A 27,885-nucleotide genomic window follows, 5' to 3' on the forward strand; every position below is an offset into this window, starting at 1 on the left:
TAATTAATTAGTTAATTCATCACAAGTGGTCAATACATTTTTGGCCTATCAACTAACTACCTTTAGTTAAGCAGTGCACACTCACATGCACACCCTTGCACACTTACACACACACACCCTTGCAGCAATACACGCACACCCCTGCATACACACACACACACACACACACACACACACACACACACTTGCACCACAGATACACATACACAGTGGATGCCTAACATGTTACGTTCATACTTAAAAAAAAAAAAAATCAATTTCACTCATTTGGGAGAGAGAAACTGGGTTTCAATTTTTTCTAGAGAGAGAAATCAATGAGGGAGAGAGGATCTCGCTCAATGGAACTGCCATGGATCTCGTGGTCCATGGTACTAACGGCATTGTTCGTGGTCCCACTGCTCCCTCCACGACAACTACCTTGATGCTTAAACTAATAAACCATAGCAATTAACATAGATAACAAAGACCAAAGCCTTCCAATTTATAAATTGTCCAATAAAGACACAATTTCACAGCAATCAAAATGGTCACACACGGATTTTAAGTCCTACGGTATTATTATATGATAAGGGTAATTTTGAAAAAGGTGTCAAACTCGTCAGCTATGCTATACTTTAATAAAGTGGACGACGTCTACACACCCAAAGCCGACGACTCTGACCTCTACCTGTTGACTCGTCTTCCAAGCAGACATCATTTTGAACCTGACGACTTGAACAGGGATTTGATGGGATTAAGCTGATGGGGACAAAGAAGCTCCTAGCGGACCCAACATTACTTTGCTTGAACTCCACAAATTGGTATAAATGGAAACATCTTGTGCTCCATGAATAACCCTAATCTTGAAGATCTCCACATGGAAAGAGTCCCATGAGATACGCACATTAATAAGAATCTCCTTTACAAGGAAAGATCTTCTCTGCCAAGGAATGAATGTCAACCCTACACTACTATAAAAACCCCAAATCACTCACAAATGAAAGTACACATAATTTACCTTAGCTCTGGCACTCTAGAGTTGTGAAGAGTTCTCTAACTTGACCTTCGGAGGGTGTTTGGTCGGTACCACACCGGTACTCTTTGCAAGGTCTTCTTTGTTTTTGTAGGTATTGTCTCGAGCACATGAGGACCATGTGACTTGCTGACGATTTTCGTCATCATCAGTTGGCACCGTCTATGGGAAACGGAAAAGTTGTAAGCCTTACTATCGCTTCCCAGACAAAGAGTTGCATGGAACTTACTCGCTTGATGACGACCACCAACAATGTTCAAGGAGACGAACCACGCACCACCACCCTCAAAAGATAGGTTCAAACACTTGCCGCTGCCGTAGAACGCCTCACCAAGCAAAACCATGATCTAGAAGAGCAGCTGCGCCAAAAGAACACGGGGCCTAACACTCAAGAGGAGGACCAAGAAGGCGCCAATGATGAGAGAAGGGACCAAGAAAGACCGGAAGGTAGCAACACCCCAAGTAGACCAGAGCGTCAGGACACGAGCCGTCCATCCATCACAGATACAACTCCATCCCACATAGTCGCAGAGATGCAGATGATGAAGGAACGAATGGACTTTATGATGAACGTCCTTAGAGGACGGGTGTCTAGCGACCTCGATGACTTGGTCCATAAGAGACATAAGAATAATTGTGGGAGGAACTGTGGCCTCTGGTTCATCCAAAAATGCCCGTAAGACTTACCTCAGGATGGTTCAAAACGTCCAAATAACGGGCTTCATCCCAAAGATGGCACGAATTGACAACCCCATCATCAAATTCTCCAAAGAAGGTGCTCGACGTCTCCACCACCCGCATGACGACGCACTTGTGGTAGCCTATGGGTAGGAGACTACAACACACTCCTGGTCTTAGTCAACAATGGGAGCTCTGCTAACATCCTCTACTACCCGGCGTTCCAGCAAATGAGGATTGACAGAGAATAGTTGGTCCAGACCAACTCTCCACTGGTTGGGTTCGGAGGGACTAGAGTATACCCCCTCGGAGCAGTCACGTTGTCCGTTATGATTAGTGATTATCCTCAGCAAATCACTAAAGATGTTACATTTCTTGTTGTCGACTGCTCTTCCACCTACAACGCCATCCTAGGGCAACCCACCCTCAACTCATGGAAGGCTATAATTTCGACCTACCACTTGATGATCAAATTTCCCACTGACTATGGAGTAGGAGAATTGCGGGGAGATCAAGTAGTTGCACGCGAATGTTATATAGCAATGTTGGAGATGGACGATTACGTGTAAACAATGAACATAGAAGAGAAGCTGGCGATGGTAGAGCCCGTAGAAAGACTTGAAGAGATATTTCTTGACAACTCCAGGCCGGGTCAAACAATGAGGATTGGCACTCTTGCTAGCCCGACCGTCCGCTAAGCACTCATGCCTTTTCTTAAGGAGAACCAAGATATATTTTCCTAGAGCCATGAAGACATGCCAAGAATTGACCCTTCAGTCATGGTGCATAGGTTGAACGTGTCGCCTTTCTTTACACCCATCCATCAGAAGAAGCGGGTGTTCACCTGGGAACGAGACCAAGCTATAGTGGAAGAAGTTCGTAAGTTACAATAGGCAGGCTTCATCAGGGAAGTTTACTACCCTGACTGGCTAGTGAATGTGGTGATGGTCAAGAAAGCCAACGGGAAGTGGAGAATGTGAGTGGACTTTATAGACCTGAATAAAGCATGCCCCAAGAATAGCTACCCCCTCCCACGAGTTGATGTCCTGGTAGACTCTACGGCTTAACACCAGTTATTGAGCTTCATGGACGCTTTTTTAGGTTATAACCAGATCAAAATGGACGAAGTAGATCAAGCGAAGACTTCGTTCGTTACCAGCCAGGGCCTTTTTTGCTACAAAGTGATGCCATTCGGCCTAAAAAATGCAGGTGCAACATATCGGAGGCTCATGAACAAGATGTTCACACATAAGATTGGAAAGAATGTCCAAGTCTACGTTGACGACATGCTGGTAAAAAGCCAAAGGGAAGACGATCATTTAGATGATCTCAGGGAAACCTTCGACATCCTTCGCTCTTACAACATGAAGCTCAATCCAGGCAAGTGTGCATTTGGGGTGACGGCAGGGAACCACCATAATATGCGTGCAGTGTATCAAGGGTGATCAAATCCCTACACTTCTGTTCCTCGAATGGAATTTCCAAAACTCGACATATAAAAACCTCTTGCTCGTCAGTTATACGCGGATGAACATTGGCTGAAAAAGAAAACGACGACGTTAAATACTTAGCAAATAAACAGAGAGAGAATTAAAAGGCAAACTGACGGCACTAAACCTGAATCTTTGATAATACCCCAAGTATTGTCAAAGCCATAAGGCATCGTAACCCACTCCTCTAGACAACATACCCAATCCGTCCATTGGATGGAAAAGTACCTACCCTTCCATTTTCTATTGGAGTCAGGCATGTTCGACACTAGCCTAAGTGCTTTCTTCCTAGCTACAAAGTGATATATCCCTTAAGACAAGACAATGTGCTGGGGCCTATAACACTAAAAGAACTTGTCCAATGTAAGTTGACGGTTTCCACCACTTAGACGACCCCAGAGGATTTCAGCTCCAATGAATATCCTCCAAGCATTGGAAGCGATCTAACTGATGGATAGTCCTAAAAAATTGGCCAACTAACGATGTAATGTTGTCAGTGGCAACCTGAGTCCAGCCGCGATGTTGGCATCATACATACCAACGTCAGCGGTCCTCCTTGAATAACACTTTTCAAACTTCTCAAGGAGCCGAATTGGGATATGGTTAGGAATCTAGTAACGGTCCCGTAAATTCTTAAAGATGTTTGTCGTCATCGTTGGCTTGAAGTCATTGACGGTCTAAATCTTGGGGAGAATAAAGGGACGAGTGTATCCATCACCGGGGATTCCAGCTATTCTTGCCTCTGGAGCCCCCTCGTCACCTTCACCCTCGCCCCCATCCTCTTTAACCTCTCCTCCCTCATCACCATCGTCATCGCCCTCTACTTCCTCACCTTCCTCTCCAACATGACTTTCCACTTCGTCGTTAGGAGAATGGGCAGACGACTCCCTCTCTGACGACCAAGAAAGGCCCTCTTCGGGATCATGACTTGACTGGAAAACTTCATCGTAGCCCGCTCCTTCATGGACGTGTCCTAGGCATTAAATGATGGCTGCTCGAGGAACTATTAATGAACACGCCATTTTTCAAATAAATGAAGAGGTGCAAATCAAACTCCATAACCCGTCAACTAAAGTTGACGGAGCCATGGAGTAGGGGGCAACTGATAAGGGTAATTTTGAAAAGGTGTCAAACTTGTCAGTTATGCTATACTTTAATAAAGCGGATGATGTCTACACACCCAAAGCCGACGACTCTGACCTTGACCCATCGACTCTTCTTCCAAGCAAACAACATTTTGAACCTGACGACTTGAATGAGGATCTGACGGGATTAAGCTAATGGTGACAAAGAAGCTCCTGATGGACCCAACATAACTTTGCTTGGACTCCATGAATTAATATAAATGGAAACATCTTGTGCTCCATGAATAACCCTAATTGAGAAGATCTCTACATGGAAAGAGTCCCATGAGATACACACATTAATAAGAATCTCCTCTACAAGGAAAGATCTTCTCCACCAAGGAGTGAATGCCAACCCTACACCACTATAAAACCCCCAAAGCCCTCACAAACGAAGGTCCACATAATTTATCCCAACTCTGGCACTCTAGAGTTGTGAAGAGTTCTCTAACTTGACCTTCGGAAGGTATTTGGCCGGTATCACACTGGTATTCTTCGCAAGGTTTTCTTTGTTTTTGCAGGTATTGTCTCAAGTACGTGAGGACCGTGTGACTTATTGACGATTTTCAGCATCATCATTATATATGCAAGAGTGCGAAAGGAAAAATAGAAGAAAAACCAAAGCTTAGGTGATGTAAAAATTGCAGTCAGATCTTTTTTCTTTTTTTTCGATTTGTAACTAAAATCTCACACAGCTCACGCCCAAAACCAGTAAGCTTTCAAATCTGAAATCTAAGCCTGTACAACTGATGCATAGGTGTACGTTGTAGCGTTAATACTACAAACGACAAAAAGTTTAATGGCCATTGCCCCAACATTTAGAGAGTGCCAATGCATTTTTTTTTCCAACTGTTTATGGAAAAAGAAAAAAATTATTTATATTTTTAACAATTTTTATATTTTTTTTATAAAAAAATATATTAAAATTTATTGTAGTGAAATAGTAATCACCTAGATTTTCTCCTGGATTTAAAGGTATATAAGACAACTTTTATTTATTTATTTCCGGGCAAGCGTGACAGACATCAATTTTAAGGTTAGAATTAATTATTGTTAGCCAATGTGGTTTCAACATAAGAAGATAAGTGTAATACCCGGAATTTAATAAGAAAAAGAAGAGATTTAAAAAGAGGGGTATTTAAGTAAATCTCTTTGTGAGCTCAATTTTATAATTAATTTTACTAAGGGGTTTTTAGAAAATAAAGTTGAAACCTTAGCTATATATAAGCTAATTAAATCATCGTATAATAACAGAGGAGACTACCCAAAATATTCAAGCAGAGAACGATTGACTGTACACTTGAGGTAAGAGTCTAAGAATCTCATTTTTGTCAAATATAAGTTTTATTTGGAATTAGAGTATTATTTTTATGTATGTATTTATGACCAGTAGTGAAATTATTTAAATATTCAAAAAGTTTTAATGATGCAAAGGAAGAAAGATTTAAATTTATATTTTTGGTAAACTAGACGGTAGGTACCTATAGATTTTTCTATGGTCAATAATTTAATATTTTTTTCTATACCTTTGTGCGTTAAGCGTAGATAGAAATTGCAAAATTTTCTTGGGTTCGGTTAATATGTGCCCTAAGGGCACACGTTAAGCCATCAATTTTTAAAAATATTTTCTCGGGAATTAAAAAAGTTGTCAATACTTTTTCAATTCTTGAGAAAATATTTCCAAAAATTATTAATTATTGTGTGCTTTTAAGGCACACATTAGCAAAATCCAATATTCTTTAAGGGTTTAGGTTTATGCACAGATTTTCTTTCAAGAACAGTGCCCAAAGTATGTGAATTATGAAAACAAAAAGCCTATTGTGCCTAGGCTTTGAGTTCTAACATGCTATCACAAAAATGATGATAATAATAATAATAATAATAATAATAATAATAATGATGGTTGTTTTTCTGTAAGGCCATGTGCCTAACTTCTACTTGGAGTTATTATCATCTCAAAAGATGATAATGCTGGCAAGTGGCATGAGATTTTGAGATGATAATGGTGGCAGGTGGCATGAGACTAAAAAAAAAGGGGTTAACATAATAGTGTCCACGTGTCTTTGTTTTTCTTCTAGTATGATATGGTACTAAGAGTTTTAGCCTTAGGGTGTGTTTGTTTGGAGATGAAATAAGGTGGATGGAAAACTTTGGAGAGAAAATGGAAAGGAAAACTTTTTTGAAGTGTGTTTGGTTGGGTGGGGAGGAAGGAAAATAAATGGTAGGGCCTAGGTGTTTTCTCCCCGAGCCTACTAAAAAGTTTTTTCCCCAAAATAGAGAGAAAACTAAAAGGAGAAAATATACCTGCTTAATGTGCTTAATGGAAGAAAATGCCCATATGCACTTGCAAATGAGCTTCATTCGTACTTGCTCTTCACTTTCTTTATTTTTTATTTTTTCCTTCCTCCATGTTGCCTCCTCTTCTTCTTCTTTTTTTCTTTACTTTTTATAAACTTTTTTTCCCTTCCTCCACGTTGCCTCCTCCTCCTCCTCCTCCTCCTCTTCTTCTTCTTCTTCTTCTTCTTTCCAGGACATTACCTCTTCTTTCCTTTTTATTTTCTTTTTTCTTTTGATTTACTAGGCAGGCATCTAATGTACGTTGCTCATATTTTTTTTTTTTTTTCCTTTCGCTTTCTTTGTGTGTTATTTGTTTTTGTTTTGTTTTGTTTTTTTTTTGGACATGATTTTTTTTTTTGGACATGATTTTTTTTTTTTTATAAATTTAGGTGATTGCTTTTTTATTTTTGTCACTTTTTTGGTTTTAATTGGGCATCATTTTTTAACAAGGGTATATGAGTAAATTTATACAACCTCACTTTTTCCATTCCTCCAGTTTTCCACTCCTAACCAAACAAAAATGAAGGAAATTAAAATCTTTTATATCCTTCCACTTTTCCACCTCTCCAATCAAACAGACCCTTATCTCTAGGGCATTAATGGTAGCAAAAAAATAAAGAAGATATATTAAGAATATGAGGATTTTTGGATATGAGATATTAGTGGAACATTATTGGATATTTTTAGTAGTTTCTCTTTTAGCCGGGTACCGTTATAAGTTTTTCTTAATTATTTGATTATTGAGTAAATGGTGCCTGAAAATTGTTTAGGTAATATATTAGGATTTTAGAGGAAGTATTAGGGAGAAGTTCTTTTGTATTGAGCTGGCTGAGGTAATTAACTTTATCCTAATTGGTTTTGTTTTGCTTATACTACTATATTTTAACTACTGAAATTTGTTTATAATTGTTACAATTTTATTTAATTGTTTTAGCTACATTGATTTAAAGTAAAGAATAAAGAATTATCATAAATATATTTGATTACTGAATACATAATTTTATATATATTTATGCATTTGAATGAGATGTAAGTGCACAATTGCACCTGGACCCAAAGACAATCACGGGCTTAGGCCCAATGAGCCTTAAACAATAAAATTTGTAGAGCGTGGGCTTAGAACCTAGGTTAGAAGTACTGGGAGCTTAACAACAGGCTTTTGTAAATAAACACAAGTAAATAACGAACGACAATGACAAATGGATCTCCTCGGACTCAAGCCGAGGACTACTTTTTTGTTATTTCTCTTTCTTCCCTTAAGATTACAATTTCTTAATTTCTTTCTTAGTTTTTTCCTCCCCTTTTTCTTTGGCCTTTACCCCCCTTTTATACTTCCTTCCCTGATACTTTTTGAACAGTGACTAGAGGTTTCCACCTCACTGTTTAGGGGTCACCTCCCCATTAATGCGGCCAGGGAGGTAGGTGTAGAGCCTTTAATGCGGAGGTGGCAACCTTTACTCTTGATATTTTCTTTAATACTGGTGCATCTAGAAGATTCAGGATGTCCCCTTTTAACCACTGGTCTTTCCAGAGTTGTTCTTTGACCTTCATAATAAAACTTTGAATTCTGTAGGGCTTGTCCGAGGAGAAACTCGTCCTCGGCTGTATCCTCGGACCCTCGGCGTATGGGCCAAATCATAGAGTTTAATCCTGGAGCAGGTCGGCCCTCCATGTTACAGCCCAAAGGCCCATAGGCCCACTTGGGTCCTTTTACTCCCCACAATAGCCCCTCAAAACTTTATTTTTCATCATCCGAGGAGAAAAATAGGGTTTTGACCCAACGAAGACTTCCTTCACACTTTCTATAAATAACCACACGTGTGAAGACCGTTTCGCGTTCCGGAGGGTGACACTTGGCGGTTTTATTTTCAAAAACGCGCGTATTTATTACTGTAAGTTACACCTTGTCCCCCACGTTCAACGGTGAGATGGGCATCCAACGGTCCTCGTTATTTCATGAAAAATTGGGCGGGACAAATATAATTTCGAGGCCGCTTTCCGCACACCATGACGCTTCGGGAACCTGCGCCTTCATTTAATTCATCAGGGACTAATCCCATCAAAACATCAGTAAACATACTTTACCCGCAGAAAACCGTGGAACTCTGCACAACTTGAGATTCGTAAGTTTTTTATTCTCCTTTTCTTAACCTTTTCTCCTCGGATCTTGTCCTTGGCTATACTTGTAGACTTTTTCCCTTTTAGAGTTTAGTCTTTCGTCCCTCTCTGATGGGAAAATTTAAGTGTCTAGTTGATACCCCCGCTGGAATGGAAGGCTTCAGAGCCAAGTATCACATTCCCGACGATGTAGGTTTAAAATATTGCCCAGCGGAAGCCGTGGCCGGCTCTAGAAAAGAGGGAGAGGTTATCATCCCAATGGTAGCCTTTGTAGAGGGTGGGATGACCCTTCCAATGAAGCCTGTAACTAGGGAGTACCTTCGCAACCACCGGTTGTGTCCCGATCAGTGCCTCCTAAACGTTTTTAGAGTTTTGGGTAGCGTCGATGCTCTAAACGAGCAAATGGGTCTAAACCTCACCTGGCACGATGTCGTCTTTCTGTACGAGTCCCATAAACTTACCAATGTAGGTTACTACATTAAATCTCGCTCCAGTGTCGTTAGGCTAATCTCCTGTCTGCCCAAATCCAACAAAGCCATGAAGGACGACTACCTGATCGTCTCTGGGAACTGGCACGATGGCCTCCACTGCCCAGTTGAGTGGGGAGATCCAGGTGCGACACCTTAGGATTAACCTCCCCCCCGCACAACTTCCTCTAACACTCACAGAAAATGCGTATTCACATGTATTCATGTCTATTTAAGTTTATTATATGTTGTGTGAATCTGACCATGTTCGTTTGCTTTGATGTCTTTCTTTGCAGATAAGCAACACGTGTGCCCACGCTTGAGCCACTGCAACGTTGCAGATCTAAACCGGGTACTGCGACAACAACCGCCACTCGTTCAGCAGCAAAAGCTGGATAAAGGCAAAGGCAGGGCCCGCTCAGTTGAAAGCGGGGAGAACAGGGACGAGGCCGAAGTGCGCCGAGCACCGGCTGCCTGGTCTCTTGACTTAAGGCTGGACGGCGCACCTATCTCTTGCCAGTCCAGTATCGGGCGGCCCCCAAGGTCATGCCCATCACTTGGCAGAAGTGTTGGAACGCCCTCTTCTGCTGCCGAAAGATATGGAGACCTTGGAGAGGATGAGCCAACCTCAATTATTCCTGTCTCTAAAAAGGGATCTAGCCCTGGTAAGTTTAATTTTTTAGGAAGATTACATTTTTAACAACATTGGATTATTCATGAGTGTCCTGCTATACCTAATTTCCTCACACTTTATTGCAGGCCGTTCAAGAAGTCTTCATGGCCGAGAAGTTTATAGAAGATACTAGGAAGAAAGCCAGAACAGAGCTTGAAATTCGGATGGAGACTGAGAAGTCCTTAGGCACGGCCATTGCTGAAAATGAGAAGCTTATCTCTGAGGTGGCTGAGCTAAAAAGAGAGAGGAATGGGGCCGAGGCAAACCTGAAGACCATGAAGACCCAGATAGAAGGGCAGCGCAAGCTCCTTCGTGAAAGAGATGACGAGCTCTCCCGAGTCCAAAGGGAACGCTTGGATTTGGAAAAGGAACTTGCGCTGATGAAGGAAGAAGCCGGCGCATTTCAACGCTCTTTAGAAGCTGCCAAGCAGGCGAGTTACGAGGAAGGGGTAGCTGCCACCGAGGAGCAGCTGACAGAGGCTTTCGCGGCCTTGTGCCGGGAATACTGTCAGAAAGTCTGGGGGGAAGCTCTAAACATAGCAGGAGTTCCTCTAGCCTCGGAGCTGAGGAAGTCCGAGAATGTTTGGCTTCCCCTGGAGATACAGGAGATTGAAAAGGCTCCTGCTGCTGTTCCTACCCCTGAAACAACTCTTCCTGCTCTTCCTCCTATGGTCCCAAAGCTAATTCCAGATCCTACAGAACCTTCAGGTTCCAATAAAGAAAAGGAAGGAGGCGGGGATGCCGAGAAGGGCCTGAGCCAAACCATAGAATCCAATGTCCCTCCAACGAAGGTAGCAGACAAAGGAAAGCAAGTTCTGTCTCCTTTTGAGTTGGAGCTGAAAGGGACCGAGGCAACCAGCACTTCTCAGCAAGATCCTCCTCCAAAAGCTTAGGACTTCTCTTTCTCTATATTCAGACTTAATATGTAATGTATATCTAAATGATTAATGAAGAACAATTTTGTTTGATTTTCATTCGTGTTGTATCTGTTTTTACTTTATTCTTTTTGTACTTGTCGAAAAAGTTTCCCATTAGCATTAATCATAACCTCCACGCAGTCATGCGCATGTTTTAGCATTAAAAACTTAACAGCAGATGACATGGTTGAGATATTTTAAACAATGCCGTGGTTAAAAAAAAAACCTCATATAACGATTAAACCCTTATAATGTGTGGTAGTGTTTTCAGTAGGATGTAAGATCCGAGGACCATTCCTTATATAAATTTGCTTAACGCTTAAAGATATAGAACTTAAGATCCGAGCTAATAACCAGTAAGGCGCTAATTTCCAAACGCAATAAGAAATTAACTTTAATCAAGTTTGTGGTCCGAGGACAAGACTTAACCAATTTCCTATTTGATTCTTAAGATCAGTAACTTTAAATGTTAATTTTCCCAAAGTAGGAGGTCCGAGGACCCGGCATAACTAAGGTTCTGTTTAACAAATGACAAGATACCAATTTTCACAAGGTTTGTGGTCCGAGGACGACACTTAACTAAGTTTCTGTTTGATTCTTAAGAACAATAACTTCAAATGTTAATTTTCCCAAATTAGGAGGTCTGAGGACCCGGCATAACTAAGGTTTTGTTTAACAAATGACAAGATATCAATTTTCACAAGGTTTGTGGTCCGAGGACGACACTTAACCAAGTTTCTGTTTGATTCTCAAGATCAGTAACTTCAAATGTTAATTTTTCCAAAGTAGGAGGTCCGAGGACCCGACATAACTAAGGTTCTGTTTAACAAATGGCAAGATATCAATTTCCACAAGGTTTGTGGTCTGAGGACGACACTTAACCAAGTTTCTGTTTGATTCTTAAGATCAGTAACTTTAAATGTTAATTTTCCCAAAGTTGGAGGTCCGAGGACCCGGCATAACTAAGGTTCTGTTTAACAAATGACAAGATACCAATTTCCACAAGGTTTGTGGTCCGAGGACGACACTTAACCAAGTTTCTATTTGATTCTTAAGAACAATAACTTCAAATGTTAATTTTCCCAAAGTAGGAGGTCCGATGACCCGGCATAACTAAGGTTCTGTTTAACAAATGGCAAGATATAAATTTCCACAAGGTTTGTGGTCCGAGGACGACACTTAACCAAGTTTCTGTTTGATTCTCAAGATCAGTAACTTCAAATGTTACTTTTCCCAAAGTAGGAGGTCCGAAGACCCGGCATAACTAAGGTTCTGTTTAACAAATGACAAGATATCAATTTCCACAAGGTTTGTGGTCCGAGGACGACACTTAACCAAGTTTCTGTTTGATTCTCAAGATCAGTAACTTCAAATGTTAATTTTCCCAAAGTAGGAGGTCCGAGGACCCGGCATAACTAAGGTTCTGTTTAACAAATGGCAAGATATCAATTTTCACAAGGTTTGTGGTCCGAGGACGACACTTAACCAAGTTTCTGTTTGATTCTTAAGATCAGTAACTTTAAATGTTAATTTTCCCAAAGTAGAAGGTCCGAGGACCCGGCATAACTAAGGTTCTGTTTAACAAATGACAAGATATCAATTTCCACAAGGTTTGTGGTCCGAGGACGACACTTAACCAAGTTTCTGTTTGATTCTTAAGAATAGTAGCTGCAAGCGTCAGAGGTACTAATAACTTTGAAATATTAACTGACAAAAGCACATTTTATTAATAATAATACCTTCTAAGATTATTTACATTCCACGGGCGTGGTACAATTCTTTTGTCTAGGTCAGCTAGCCGATATGACCCTATGCCTGCTACTGAAACAATGCGATAGGGGCCTTCCCAGTTGGGTCCCAGCTTACCCCAAGCTGGGTTCTTAGAAGTGCCCACAACTTTCCTTAGTACAAAATCACCAGGTGCAAGTGGTCTTAGCTTCACGTGGGCGTCATATCCCCGTTTTAGCTTTTGTTGATAATAAGCCATTTGGACCATAGCTACCTCGCGTCGTTCCTCGAGTAAATCAAGACCTTTTTCCAAGAGTCCATTGTTATTCTCCGAGCTAAAAGAGCTCGTCTTTAGGTGGGAAAACCAGATTCCAGAGGTATCACCGCCTCGGCTCCATAAGTCATAGAGAATGGCGTTTCTCCCGTGGACCTACGCGGTGTGGTCCAGTACGTCCATAGAACATGAGGGAGCTCTTCTACCCACCTGCCTTTCGCATCGTCCAACCTCTTCTTGAGCCCACTGACTATGACCTTGTTAACGGCCTCGGCTTGCCCATTTCCTTGAGGATAAGCTGGGGTGGAGTATCTATTTATGATACCCATGTCACCACAATATTGCCTAAAGGCCTTGCTGTCAAATTGAACGCCATTGTCTGAGATATGTGTGTGTGGTATACCGAACCTGGTGACAATATTTTTCCAGACAAATTTTTTGGAATCAACATCTCTAATATTTGCTAAGGGCTCAGCCTCAACCCATTTAGTGAAATAATTTGTTCCCACAAGAAGCCATCTTTTGTTTCCTGCAGCTCTCGGAAACGGCCCCACTATATCCAATCCCCATTGGGCAAAGGGCCAAGGACTGGAGAGAGGGTTAAGAACCCCACTAGGTTGATGGATATTAGGGGCGAACCTCTGGCATTGGTCACATTTTCTGGCATAGTCCTAAGCCTTTCTCTGCATATTAGGCCACCAATAACCTTGAGTCAGAGCTCTATGGGCTAAGGATCTTCCCCCGGTGTGGCTGCCACAAATCCCTTCATGCAGTTCTTCCAGGAGCCCTTCCGTTGAGTCAGGGTGCACACACAGCAAGTACGGTCCTGAAAAGGATCGTTTATACAGTTTCTGATCCTCGGACAACCAGAAGCGTGGCGCCTTTCGACGTATCTTATCCGCTTCAGATTTGTCCTTGGGAAGGATGTCATTCTTAAGAAAAGACACGACCGAGTCCATCCAGCTAGGACCAGGCCTTATCAAATGAATGCGAGGCGCGTTGACAATGATAAGAGAGGGTTCTAGCAAATCCTCAACGAGGATAACCCTAGGTAAACCTTGAGCCGAAGACGTTGCCAGCGTGGCTAAGGAGTCTGCATGGGTGTTTCCGCTCCGAGAGATATGAGTTAAGACGGAGGAGTCAAATTCAATCTGCTGACGCTTGACCTGGGCCAAATATTCCTGCATCTTTGGATCTCTAGCCTCCATGGTCCCCGTGACCTGGCCGACCACCAGTTGAGAGTCCGAGAACACATGGATTTCCTTCCCTCCCATTCTACGCACCATTTTCATGCCTACCAAGACTGCTTCGTATTCGGCCTCATTATTAGTGGCCAAGAACGCCAATCTCAGAGATTTTTCGAAAACAATTCCCTCGGGGGAAATCAGGACAAGCCCAACACCTGATCCTTTCTGATTGGCTGCCCCATCAACATACACTTTCCAAGTCGGAGATATCGCAGCTGTGATCACACCAACTGATTTTTCACCCATGCGGGCCTCTTTTGGACTTTCTTCGTGCGATGGTTCGGCAAATTCTGCCACCAAGTCAGCGAGGACATGGCCCTTCACCGAGGTGCGAGGCTTGTATTTAACGTCAAAAGCCCCTAGGATGGTCCCCCACTTTGCTATCCTGCCTGAGTAGTCGGCACTACGTAGCATTGCTTTGAGAGGCAATTGGGTCAGAACCACCACAGTGTGAGACTGGAAATAATGAGGGAGTTTGCGCGTGGCGTGGACTACGGCCAGAAGCGCTTTTTCCAAGGGCAGATAGCGCACCTCGGCCTCGTTCAAAGACTTACTAACATAGTAGACCGGTCTTTGCACCCCGCTTTCATTCCTTATAAGGACCAGGCTGACCGCATGGACAGCCACTGCCAGATAAGCAAACAAAACCTCTTCCGCCTCGGGGCGAGACAAAATGGGTGGCCGAGAAAGATATTGTTTAAGCTGCTGGAAAGCTAACACGCAGTCCTCGGTCCATTGAAACCCCTTCCACTTATTCAACAATTGGAAGAAGGGACGGCATCGGTCAGCTGACCGAGAGATAAACCTATTCAACGCGGCAATCATCCCTGTCAATTTCTGGATTTCTTTTGGGTTGCGAGGAGGCTGCAAGTTCTGAATAGCCTTGACCTGCGCTGGGTTCACCTCTATGCCTCTGTGAGTAATCATGTATCCCAAAAACTTTCCGGATCCCACGCCAAAAGAGCACTTTGAGGCGTTAAGGCGCAGTTTATATTTTCTTAGCACTTGGAAGGTGTCAGCTAGATCTTTGACGTGTAAAGGTATCGTTTTGCTCTTCACCACCATATCATCTACGTACACCTCAATGGTCTTCCCCAGTTGCTGTTCAAACATTCTTGTCATCATCCTTTGGTAGGTAGCCCCAGCATTTTTCAAACCAAATGGCATGACCTTATAATGATAATTCCCCGTCGGAGTGATGAAGGCAGTCTTCTCTTGATCCTCCAATGCCAAGGGAATTTGGTGGTAACCCTGGAAGGCGTCCAAAAAACTCATCCGAGGATGTCCGACGGTGGCGTCCACCAGTTGATCAATACGCGGCATTGGGAACGAATCTTTGGGATAGGCCTTGTTCAGATTGGTAAAGTCCACACATACCCTCCACGTTCCATTCTTCTTTTTAATAACAACTGTATGGGCCAACCACTCGGGGTAGAAAACCTCTTTGATAGCCCCAGCCCTCTTGAGTTTAAGCACATTTTCCTTCACAGCCTCGGAATGTTCTCTGGAAGAACGCCAAGGTGGCTGCCTTATCGGAACAATAGCTGGGTTGACATTTAAATGATGACAAATGAAGCTCGGATTGACACCTGGAGCTTCGTAAGGATCCCATGCAAAAACATCAATATTGTCCTTCAGGAATTCTAACAATTCGATCTTCTCTTGGTGTGGCAAAAGTATGCCGACTTGGAAGAACTTCTCTGGGTCATCGGCTACTGGAAACTTCTCTAACTCCTCACAATGTGTCTCCTCTCCTGTCACCATCCCAGATGAACCAGGAGCCGTTAACTGCTATAAGTCTTTGGTGATTAAAGCCGAAGACTCGGCTTCTGTCTGATGCAATACTGCAGCCGATATGCATTGCCTGGCCACCGATTGGCTGCTGAGGATTTCCTCAACACATTCCCCCGAGGGGAATTTAACTTTAACATGTAAGGTAGAGGAGACAGCTCCAAGCGCATGCAGCCAAGGCCTGGCGAGGATGGCTGTATATGGAGAGTACACATCAACCACAATGAAATCCACCTCAACCGTTTCTGAGCCGGATTGAACGGGCAAACGAATCTGTCCCTTCGGCACAACGACTCTCCCTTCAAAGCTTATAAGCGGCGAATCATAAGGAGTAAAATCTTCCAACTTCAACCTTAACCCCTTAAATAGATCAGGGTACATGATATCTGCACCGCTGCCCTGATCTATCATCACCCTCCTCACATCATAATTCCCTATCCTAAGCGTAACTACAAGCGCATCATCATGGGGCTGGATAGTACCTACCTTATCCTCGTCGGAGAATCCTAAGACGGGCAAAGTGCCCTTCAACCTCTTCGGCCTGCTGCCCGCATCCTCGGCCTGAGAATGGGAAACCGCCATCACCCTAGTGGGACCTGAGCCGGTCCTACCAGGTGTAGCGAAGATAACATTGATTGTTCCTAATGCCGGCCAAGACAAATTATTCCTCTGATTGTTTGAGCCGGACTGGCTGCCCTGCCCAGTAGGTTGACACAAGTGCTGCTTCAGTTTTCCTTCACTGACAAGCTGCTCCAAATGGTTCCAAAGGGTCCGACAGTTCTCGGTAGTGTGGCCCACATCCTGATGGTACTGACAAAAGAGGTTCTGATTCCTCTTCGCAGGGTCCCCTGACATCTTACCAGCCATTTGAAGAAGGGCTCCTTACGAACTTTCTCCAACAAGCTGATGCACTAGTTCTCGGAACACAAAGTGCTCACGGCTGAGGTGCCGCCGGCCACGGACCGCCCAACGTAATCTCTCCTCGGCCCGTTATTGTGGTACCCGTCCGACTGAAATCCCTTCTCTCCCCGCGGGATAACCTTCTCCCTTACCCTTTCCTTGCTGTTGGTCTTCCTCCACTCTCTTATACTCGTCAATACGGTCCATGAGGCGACGTACACTCGCGGACGGGCTTTTTAGTCGAGACTTTCTCGAAGTCGTGATCGCAGGGAAGGCCTACCTTAAAGGTATTAAGCGCCACCTCATCAAAGTCACCATATATTTCATTAAACATCTCCCAATAACGGTCGGAGTATACTTTCAACGTCTCCCCCTCCCTCATGGTCATGGATAACAGCGAGTCTAAAGGCCGAGGGACTCTGCTACACGTAATGAACCACGAAGCGAATGCTCTAGTAAGCTCCCCAAACGAACCTATAGACCCCGATTTAAGGCCATTGAACCACCTCATAGCAACAGGTCCCAGGCTAGAGGGGAAAACTTTACACATTAGGGTCTCGTTGTGAGAGTGCACCGCCATCCGCTGGTTAAAGTGACTCACGTGCTCCACCAGATCAGTCCGGCCATTGTAGATGGTAAAAGTGGGCTGGGTAAACCTCCTAGGAAGCCTTCCTTTCTCAATCCTCGGTGTGAATGGAGATTTGGAGAGTTGGTGCAACGCCCTACTCATAGTATCGTTGCCTAAGCCCCTAGAATGAAGCTTCTTACGTCTGCGAGTTGGCTGGTTGTCCTCTTCATCGGAGGACGTTGCACTGGTGGGGGAGCGCGACCTCGAGCTGTAGCCATCTCCCCTATCCTCCTCTGAGGAAGGATTAGATGAGGACGGTGAAAACCTACATTCAGCACGACGTAACTTTCTCTTCAAACGATTGATTTCCTTCTGCATGGATTTAGAACCCTCCTCGTGGGTGGTGCTACCCCCACCATGAGTATGGCTAGCCCCTGGATATTTTGTGTGGACGCTTCCCTCACGATCCCTTCGACGCTCAAGACGCTCGAAATGATCCTCCGGTTGTGATCCCTGTGACTCTGCATGGTGAGCACCTAAGCCTGCCATAGTATCCCTACCTCTTCTAGACTAGATTTCCCACAGACGGCGCCAATTGTAAGTGCACAATTGCACCTGGACCCAAAGACAATCACGGGCTCAGGCCCAATGAGCCTTAAACAATAAAATTTGTAGAGCATGGGCTTAGAACCTAGGTTAGAAGTACTGGGAGCTTGACAACAGGCTTTTGTAAATAAACACAAGTAAATAACGAACAATAATGACAAATGGATCTCCTCGGACTCAAGCCGAGGACTACTTTTTTGTTATTTCTCTTTCTTCCCTTAAGATTACAATTTCTTAATTTCTTTCTTAGTTTTTTCCTCCCCTTTTTCTTTGGCCTTTACCCCCCTTTTATACTTCCTTCCCTGATACTTTTTGAACAGTGACTAGAGGTTTCCACCTCACTGTTCAGGGGTCACCTCCCCATTAATGCGGCCAGGGAGGTAGGTGCAGAGCCTTTAATGCGGAGGTGGCAACCTTTACTCTTGATATTTTCTTTAATACTGGTGCATCTAGAAGATTTAGGATGTCCCCTTTTAACCACTGGTCTTTCCAGAGTTATGCTTTGACCTTCATAATAAAACTTTGAATTCTGTAGGGCTTGTCCGAGGAGAAACTCGTCCTCGGCTGTATCCTCGAACCCTCGGCGTATGGGCCAAATCATAGAGTTTAATCCTGGAGCAGGTCGGCCCTCCATGTTACAGCCCAAAGGCCCATAGGCCCACTTGGGTCCTTTTACTCCCCACAATAGCCCCTCAAAACTTTATTTTTCATCATCCGAGGAGAAAAATAGGGTTTTGACCCAACGAAGACTTCCTTCACACTTTCTGTAAATAACCACACGTGTGAAGACCGTTTCGCGTTCTGGAGGGTGACACTTGGCGGTTTTATTTTCAAAAACGCGCGTATTTATTACTGTAAGTTACACCTTGTCCCCCACGTTCAACGGTGAGATGGGCATCCAACGGTCCTCGTTATTTCACGAAAAATTGGGCGGGACAAATATAATTTCGAGGCCGCTTTCCGGACACCATGACGCTTCGGGAACCTGTGCCTTCATTTAATTCATCAGGGACTAATCCCATCAAAACATCAGTAAACATACTTTACCCGCAGAAAACCGTGGAACTCTGCACAACTTGAGATTCGTAAGTTTTTTATTCTCCTTTTCTTAACCTTTTCTCCTCGGATCTTGTCCTCGGCTATACTTGTAGACTTTTTCCCTTTTAGAGTTTAGTCTTTCGTCCCTCTCTGATGGGAAAATTTAAGTGTCTAGTCTTTCGTCCCTCTCTGATGGGAAAATTTTAGTCTTTCGTCCCTTTTAGAGTTTAGTTTTTCCCTTTTTCCCTTTTTGATCAGGAAGAGTTGCATGTGTTTGGGCTTCCGCTGGGATGTGTGTATGAGTGAAGTTTAGGAATCATTGGAATAAGATTTAGACTTTTATGTTTGATATTGTCTTTTGTTTAGACTTTAGTCTCAAAATATTTAGTTGATTTTTCTTTGTGATGTTGGAAGATTATTATTTTGGAGATCCTTTGAGAATTGCATTATTGAAGATATTTTTGGATTTACTAATGAAATTTTCTTTGAGGATAAATTTTTAGTTATTAAGAAGGCCTTTCACACTTGTAGAGAACAAATCTTATAAGCGTGTGACTGTTGTCATGTGCCTAGCTCTTACTTAGGTTTGGGGTGTGACAATATTTACGGTATCAGAGCTCTAGGTTGGATCCTTAGGCATTGATTTATGAAATAAAACGGTGAGAGGGGTAGAAACTAGGCATTTAGGGATATGTTGTGTGATATATATACTAGATGAGTTTATAATATGTTCTTTTTATTAAATTAGAAATTTGATAACATGCTAGTGTGTCATTTGCATAATGGACAGAGGTTAGGATGTCAACTCGCACCAAAGATGTTGGTGTAGACGATTAAATTTCTTAGTTCAAAATAAGTCAAATAAGTAAAATAGTTTCACAAATGCGGATTTGTATTGATGAATGTGTGGTACAATTCTCTGAAATTATAAAAGAGTGATCCTCTAATTCGATCTCCTTGAAAGATTTGTTGATTGGAATTATGGTAATGTGATTTTGATCCAAACACAAAATATCCTTCAATTTGGCTAAGGAATGGATCGAAGATCTTCAAAACGGAATTACAATGAATCTCTGGCTATGAGCTTGTTAGAAATCTTTTGTTCTTCACGTTCTTCGTGTTCTTCGTGTGTTCTTCGTCTTCGAAGGTTTGTAGTGGAAGTTCTTCAGGGCTTTAGAGGCTTGAATCTGTAGAACTTCACTGATTTGTGGTTTGTTGAGGCTTCTAGAGGCTTTTGAGCTTGATTCTGATAACCTTTGAGATCTAGGCGGGTAGTTTGGATGGTTTTGCTTCAAATGTTCTTCGTATTCGAGGTTGAAGTTCTTGAAGTTCCTGGAGGCTTCTAGGCTTGATTCCAGCAGAGCTTCAATACTTCTGAATCTTCTTTGATGCTGCTTGTGCTCTAGATGGCTTGGTGTGTCCAAATGCCTTAGGAAGGCTTCTATTTATAGGAGTTTTGGGGTAGGTGAGCAATACGTGGTGAAGTCTGATTGGTGACACATGTCACAGCCTGATTGGTCTGCTTGGGTCATCGCTTACACGCACCGGATCGCTTGGGTCATCACTTACACGCGTCGGCTCACTTGTGTCATCACTTTCATGCACCTACGTGTGATAAGCATTTTGCATGTTTTTTATGTTTTTACCTTAATGAAATTTGGCAAATTTCTAGTAAAAGTACATGATGCTTTGTAATTAGCCATACTTTGTGGACTTGGTGGCATGATGTGTCAGCTTGTGATAGGCCGGAAATTTTCCCTCTCTACAAATGCCCCCTCGAGACTCGTTCATGCACACAGTTTTGGAGTGTGGTGAATGAATGAGTCTTGAAAATGGATTTTCATACTTGACTCTTCAAGTGAAGCGGCTGAAGGTGGTGAAGCTTTTAGTAGGATGAAGAAATTTTAGAAGAGTAGACCCTCCCATATGAAAGGCTTTGATGAGATCGAAAAGAGGTCTGTGAGTATTTGAATGTACTCGCATGACTGGGCCTTCTCAATAGAGGTTAAGTTGAAGTAATTTCAAGAGATTGTTCCATGGTATTTGATATGGGTCAGTGGGGCGAAAAGTCATTTGCAAGTAGCTGGATGTATTTGGTGATTGAATCATATTGGCAGAGATTAAGCTGAAGTAATTTCAGAGGAGTATTTTGGATCGTTGGTGGCAATCACAGGGTGTTGAAGATGGAGAAGAAGTGAGAATGTTGGCTGGGTATAGCATGCAGAGCTATTGGGCTAGCCTCCTATTTTTAAAAACTTCTGGTGAAGTTACATCTGAAGGATATACTTCGGATTACGGAGAGAACATGTGGGAAAGTGATTGAATGCGCATGTGTTATTATATCACTCCGGTTAAGTTGTAATAATTTCAGAAGCTTATGGATTTTGGGTCTGCTGGTGGTGATGGTGAAGAAGATGGAGACGAAGCAAAGTGAGTGGGTGAAACATATGGCACCATGGCCCTAGCCTTGTACGCTGAATGAGGTCCGACGGCAAGTCATTGAATGTGCATGTGCAACTGGACCATGCTGGCAGACATTAAGTTGAAGTAATTTTAGAAGTATATTTTCTGAAATTCATCAAGCTGATCTTAAGTTGGAGTAATTCCAGAAAGTGTGTTTTGAGGTACTAGCAATGATGACCTTTGGGCCCCACGCTGGTGGGAACATGGAATAAGGTTTTGGCGACCATTTACCGACACCAAAGGTTGATTTCTGACAAGCTAGTACCTTGGAAGTCATTGTAAGTGTTGGATGGTAGACAATTTGTAGGATACCCCAACACCTTTCACCACCTTCATCTAATGCCACTTGTTAGGAAAGAACAACAAAATGAAAGGTGGAACTAACTTGCGATCTTGGTTTTAGAAACCAGCCACGTTGTTGTTTGTTCCAAACTGCTGCTTTTGATGGGAGACCAAGCAGTTGGAGAGAGACTATGGTCGCCCTGATCTTAGGAACATGTGTCTCTGCTGGACTTAGATTTCCTGGCCAACCAAGTCCAAGGAAGCATGGAACGACGATACAGACCTTGTTATGAATAACTTTATAGACAAATGAGGTCGTTAAGTGGGGAAACAAAATTTTTTTGGATCCTAAAACGACGATGATGTTGTGAGAAGGGTTTCTACTAAACCATGAAAGAGTTTATCTCAAACTGATTATGAAGCGATTTTGGTTGCTAGGTGTTGAGAATGATGAGGCCATAGTAAGAAATGGTTGTGAGAAGGAAAATTGAAAATTTGAAAGAAGCAAATCTTCATTTCATGATTTAGTGTGTTTTTCTCGATGAGCTTCAATGTATCCGACCCTTCTATTTATAGTGGAAAGATGAAGAATGACAATTGGATAGTTGGGAATGGCGGATGAGGCTTTTTGGTGAGAATGGTGGACGAGAACAGTAGGCACCGAACGGGAATGGTAGGTTGGAGACTGGTAGACACTGAACGGGAATGGTAGGCTGAAGTAGTGACCCAATGCAATTTCAAGTTTGAGACACACTTGTGAGAGTTCATTTGTTCTTTGAAAGGGAAGCCTTGATGAAATCTGGAGGATAATCTTGAGGGAATCCAGACCAAATGGATGGATCTCAAATTCTGATCTTAAGAGCTTAAATTTTGGACACTGCCAGTACCTTGGAGAAGTGGGTCAGATTGTTAGTTTTCAAGTCCAAAACAAATAAGCAGATTTCAAAATTAGAATCTTTGTGAAAATCTAAATAGGACAAGCTTTACTTGGACATCTTGATTCTTGGTCAAAGTTCACATCAAAGCCAACAGTTGTAGAATCACACTATTTGAGCACTTTTGGATTCTAAAATGAAGAAATAGATCCCAAAATTGGAATTTACGCGCAAAACTGAGCAAGTCAGGTTCTTCTTGAGAACTTTGAGTTTCGGTCAAGATTTATGCAAAACTCAACTCTCTGGAAATTAGACATTTGCACAATTTTCGAGTTTCAAATGAAGAAACGGATCCCAAAATCAGAATATACTCGAAAAACTGAGCAAGTCAGGTTCTTCTTGAAAACTTTGACTTTCAATCAAGATTTATGCAAAAGTCAACTCTTTGGAAATTAGATGTTTTCACAATTTTCGAGTTTCGGATGAAGAAACGGATCCCAAAATCGGAATGTACTCGAAAAATTCAGTGGGATAGGTCTGTTTTGAAAAGATTGACTTTTTGGTCAAAGTTAAAGGTCTAACTTGGCCAAAGCCCCTATCTTTTTTTTTTTTTTTTTTTTTTTTTTTTTGGCAGGTGGTTCGGATCCAGGTTAGGATGAACGGGTCGAATTTGGATAGGCGGGTCAAATTGGGTCTGGTGACGTCATTGATGACGTTATGAAACTGAGGCGCATGGGAGCGCGTCTGTTCTGCTGGAGGCATGTGGGAGCACGTGTCACTGAGGGAGGCACGTGGAGGCGTATGTTCTTTTGAGGAAGCGTTCATCGGAGCTTCTAGAGGCGCGTGGTAGTGCGTGGGGTTGAGTTTGGATCCGAAATTTTTAGGTTTTGTGCATCGGGGCCTTTTGGATCGACTGGTAATGCCACTTCTTTGAAAAGAAGTTTGGATTTGTAGGAATATGAAGGAATATGCCACGATCCTCTGAAGCTTTTGGCGGCGCGTGGAGGCGCGTGTTTTCCTCGGCAAGATTGAGCTTTCTTGGGTTTTGTCGATTTTTGTTGGTTTAAGATCTCTGTTGATTCAGTTTTGTGAAATGAGGTCTAGATTTCCACGAGTCTGAAAGAGAAGTCCGCTGGCATTGTTGGACCTGTAATCTTCTTAGTCTATTTTGGTGGTGGTTGTTCTAATAGCATGTGGCAACTCAGGCAGGACATAGGTTCAAGGTAACTACTGAGTGCCTCTACTGTTCTTAAGGGTTGGTGGCACAATTTCTTTGAACAATATGGTACTCTTTGCTGGCCTAGATCTTCCTTCAAGGACTAATGCAACAGTTTCTTCTAGATGATGTGTTATTCTTTGCAGACCTATAAGCCCTCTTTGAGTTTTAGTGAGGTAATTTCTTCCTGACAACATGCTTCTTCCATGGGAACTTACCCCTTTCTTTTTCAAGGTTTGGTGCATTTTTTTTTTTGAAAGTATGAACTACACCTCTTTTTCCTTTTAGTCCACAACCGTTTTTCCTCTGTCCATTAGCTTCCAAAGACCCCTATATAAGGGCACCCGGAGTATGCCTTAAGTTGCACAAGTCTATCCTTTAGGCAACATACTACGTACAAAAATTATGCCTCCTTTTGTTTTCTTTTCTTTTTTTTAGTGTGTATATATATATATATATATATATATACATTTTTTGTGCTTTGTTTGTACTAACCTTTCTCTTCTATTTTTTTTTTCTTTTTTTTTTAAAGGCTATCATGATGCTTTTTTTTTTTAAGATTCGAAAAATGGTCAAGAACCGGCCTTATTCATTTGTAAGGAGAAAGATGACAAGGATGCAAAGGCTATGACTTTGTCCACCCATAATTGGAAGATTTTCGGAGAGATGAGGCCATTACTCTTATCCTCTCAATTTGCCAAAATGGTCACAGGTCGTTCCGCTCGACGACGACTCTAACTTGGAGACAATTATCCTGCTTGCTTCGCATCACAAAGATGTTGCCAAATCAAAGTCATATAACACTTTAGGATGAGAGATAATTGTAAAACGTACCAATTGGGATTTTTCCTTTAGCGTGAATGGAGGGTTTTCCTATTTTTCCCTTTATTGGGATTGGCTAGAAGATGTGCTTGGCCGGTGTAAACACCTCCTTGATGCGACCCACCTTTATAGTGCTGTCTTTGCCTCCTTGTTCACATATGATTATAATAAGAATCTCATGAAGGCATTTTGTGAGTGTTGGAGTCCTTCGACTAATACCCTCTATACCTCAATTGGGGAGATTTCCATCACACCATGGGATCTTTCCATTCTTGGCGGACTTTCTTGCACAGGTACATTTTATGACGAAGTGGTACCCAACACGCAAGAGTTGGAGGGAACCAACGACCAAGGACGACCTTATCTGTCATACAGTTGCTACCTTTTTATGGCGTACCATCACCTTCAAAATTGGCTAAAGAGACAAGGGAAAGTAAGTGTTCGCGACTGGATTTTTTTTTGGTATAGAGGAAATGGGAGGTACTTAGCTCCTAGGAAACGAGCAAGATGGACGACCATTCCCAAGTATAGTCAGAATTCCTTTGGTGTGATAAACGAGCATGGACCATGGTCTGATAAAGAGCACGGGGTTTTCGCGGATCTTCAAGTTGAGGGTGAATTAAAGGAAGAGACTTATTTATCGGCACTTCTTTCCTGTTAGCTGTGCATATTTGTCTTTCCTATCAAGGATCTGAATAGCATTCGTCCAGGCACTTTCAAGATTGCTAGTTCCATGGCTAATGGTCGTTCATCTGGCCTTGCTGCTCCAGTATTGACTAGTATTTATTGCGGTCGTAATACTATTTCTTCTTCTCCTACTCTGAGCAAGTTTGGAGCTAGCTTTGCCATCCATTATGTTTGTGCATGGGTAGCTCATTTTTTCAGGAGCAATCGCATCACCAATGACAAACTATCAGATCCTTTGATGACCAAGTATTCTGGTGTAGGTTATGCTTATCTGTTTATCGAATTCTCCGCATGAAAGCATATACGAACCGCCTCCGACTTCCTTTGGCATGGGACTGCTTTCAAGAAAAGCAACGACCAGACATTCGTTGACAACAATCATTTATCAATCCAGAAGTCTGACTACTTTATGAGCCTTCACTCGGGATATTTGTCACTTCAATATGAAGACCAACACATTGTAGAAGCATATAGTCCTCACAGATTCAGTCGACGCTTTGGATTTCACCAAGACATTCCAGGTGATCTGAAGAAGGAAATCCATACAAGCCCTTTGAAAAATCTGTTCCAATTCTACCAATCTTTCATTCGCTGCAACACAGATTCCAAGGTACTTATTTCGGCTTTTACCATAAACTTTGGAAGCCGGGTTAGACATAGCTACAAACAATGGTGGGAAGGAGTTTGTGGGGATGATTTTACTAAAGGAACTGGTCTCCTGGCTGACATTGCCTCCTTCCATGTTAAATCAATAACATCCAACAAGTCTCAGAAGGGAAAGAGGAAATTGCAAGACCCATACATTCCACAACCTCTGTCAGAGTTTACACGGCGTCCTATTAAAGATGACTGTCATTCAAAAGAATCATCTGGAAATATTGAAGTTACTCGAAGTCAAGGCACCAAAGGTTCGCTTGTTGTACAAGTTGAAGATGCCATCAAAATTTCTGAAGAGGAGGTGTGTAACGACTTTGATCGTAATTGGACAAATTTGAAGAGTCCAATGAAGGGTGTTAATGCGGGGACTTCCATTGATCACGCGCATCTTCTTACAAATAGTGAGTCTTCTATCTCAAAGCCATCTGCAAAGAGTTCAGACCTCAAGAGGTGCAAACTTGCTGATGCTGGCCCATCATCCAAATTTTCGACTAAAACAGAAGGGACAACTCTCTCATCCTCGCAACCCACCAACCCTCCAGAAGTCTCTACATTTCATGCCATGGCACATATTTCTTCCGTTCGTAGGAAATGGGCTTTTATGTTAGGAAATGTTCTTTTAAACAAGCTTTCGAATCTTTCTGTGGACAACATTCTCCCGCAATCTGAAATAAATGAAATCTATAATGGGATTGAAAGTCTCGGAGTAGACCCTCGACACTTGCGTAAGCATGTTCACAAGCATTGCGAGGGGGTTGTAGACTATTTAAAAATGAAAGAATCTTTGAATAAACGACCAAGTCCGGCAAACTTAATTCAACATGAGGTTGAAATTGAACTCCACCTTTCTGAAGCATTGCACAAGAAAGCATCTTTGAAGACCGAGCTTGATACCATTAAGTCGAGGATGGCTGACCTACGAACCGAGCTTGTCCAATTAGAACAATCACTCTCTCAAATTGAAGTCCATCAAGTTGAACAAGACGACGTTGTGCAAGCCTTAGAAGAACAGCTTGAAGAAGTTAAATCCACTCCTGTTCTTAAAGACCAGGATAGGGAGGCCTTAGAGAAGATACGAGCCCTTTTGGAAGATAATTGTTCTAGCTTGAAAGACTTGAAATGGATGTTGTAATCTTTTTATTTAATTCCCTTCATGTGGGTCCCAATGCTTTCCCCATGTACTATTTTCCTTTTGTTAATCAATAAAGAAGACCTCATTCTTTGCTCCCTTTTTTTTTTTACAATTTGATGAAACCCCTTTTTTTTTGGGCGTGACTGAACTTAGCAAAAGATGCTAGGTTGCCTACGTACCCTCGAGAGGGATCAAGTCATCACGTAGTTCAAAAGATGAATTTTTGTTTTTTTTTTTTTGTTTTGGTTTTGACAAAAAGGGAGGGCTCACGTGTGTAATTCTTGCCCCACACCCTACGGCATTTCATGGGTACTAATTGCGCAATAATGGGTATCACCACTAATCGAACCCGAAACCTCAGCCTCAAGGGCGACAACGGCATCCAGTCACTACGCCACACTCACAAATGGTGACATAGAGTGGGATTAGTTTCTCTTTATTTGTGCGCTTTTGAAGGTAATGGGAAGACATCATTGTTAGGATGTGTACCCTTAAATCCTATTGTAAGATGCTATGTATGACATTATGTATGACTTAATGTTGTGTTTAATAAAGTTGTTTTATTATTATCTAAAATGATGGTAACATGAATATTGAGACATTATCATATAGCCCATGAGATGCATAGTATGTGATTTATATGATTTAGTCACAGAAGATATAAGTCACAAGTTCTTTGTAAACTCAGAATTTATGGTTCGTAGTCGGTGATGAAATTGGGCATTTCATTTGTGAAGACTATAACGTATCAACTAAGATGATTTGTCTTGATCATGGAAGTGG

Source organism: Castanea sativa, chromosome 8, assembly GCF_040712315.1.
Source record: "Castanea sativa cultivar Marrone di Chiusa Pesio chromosome 8, ASM4071231v1".
NCBI lineage: Eukaryota > Viridiplantae > Streptophyta > Magnoliopsida > Fagales > Fagaceae > Castanea > Castanea sativa.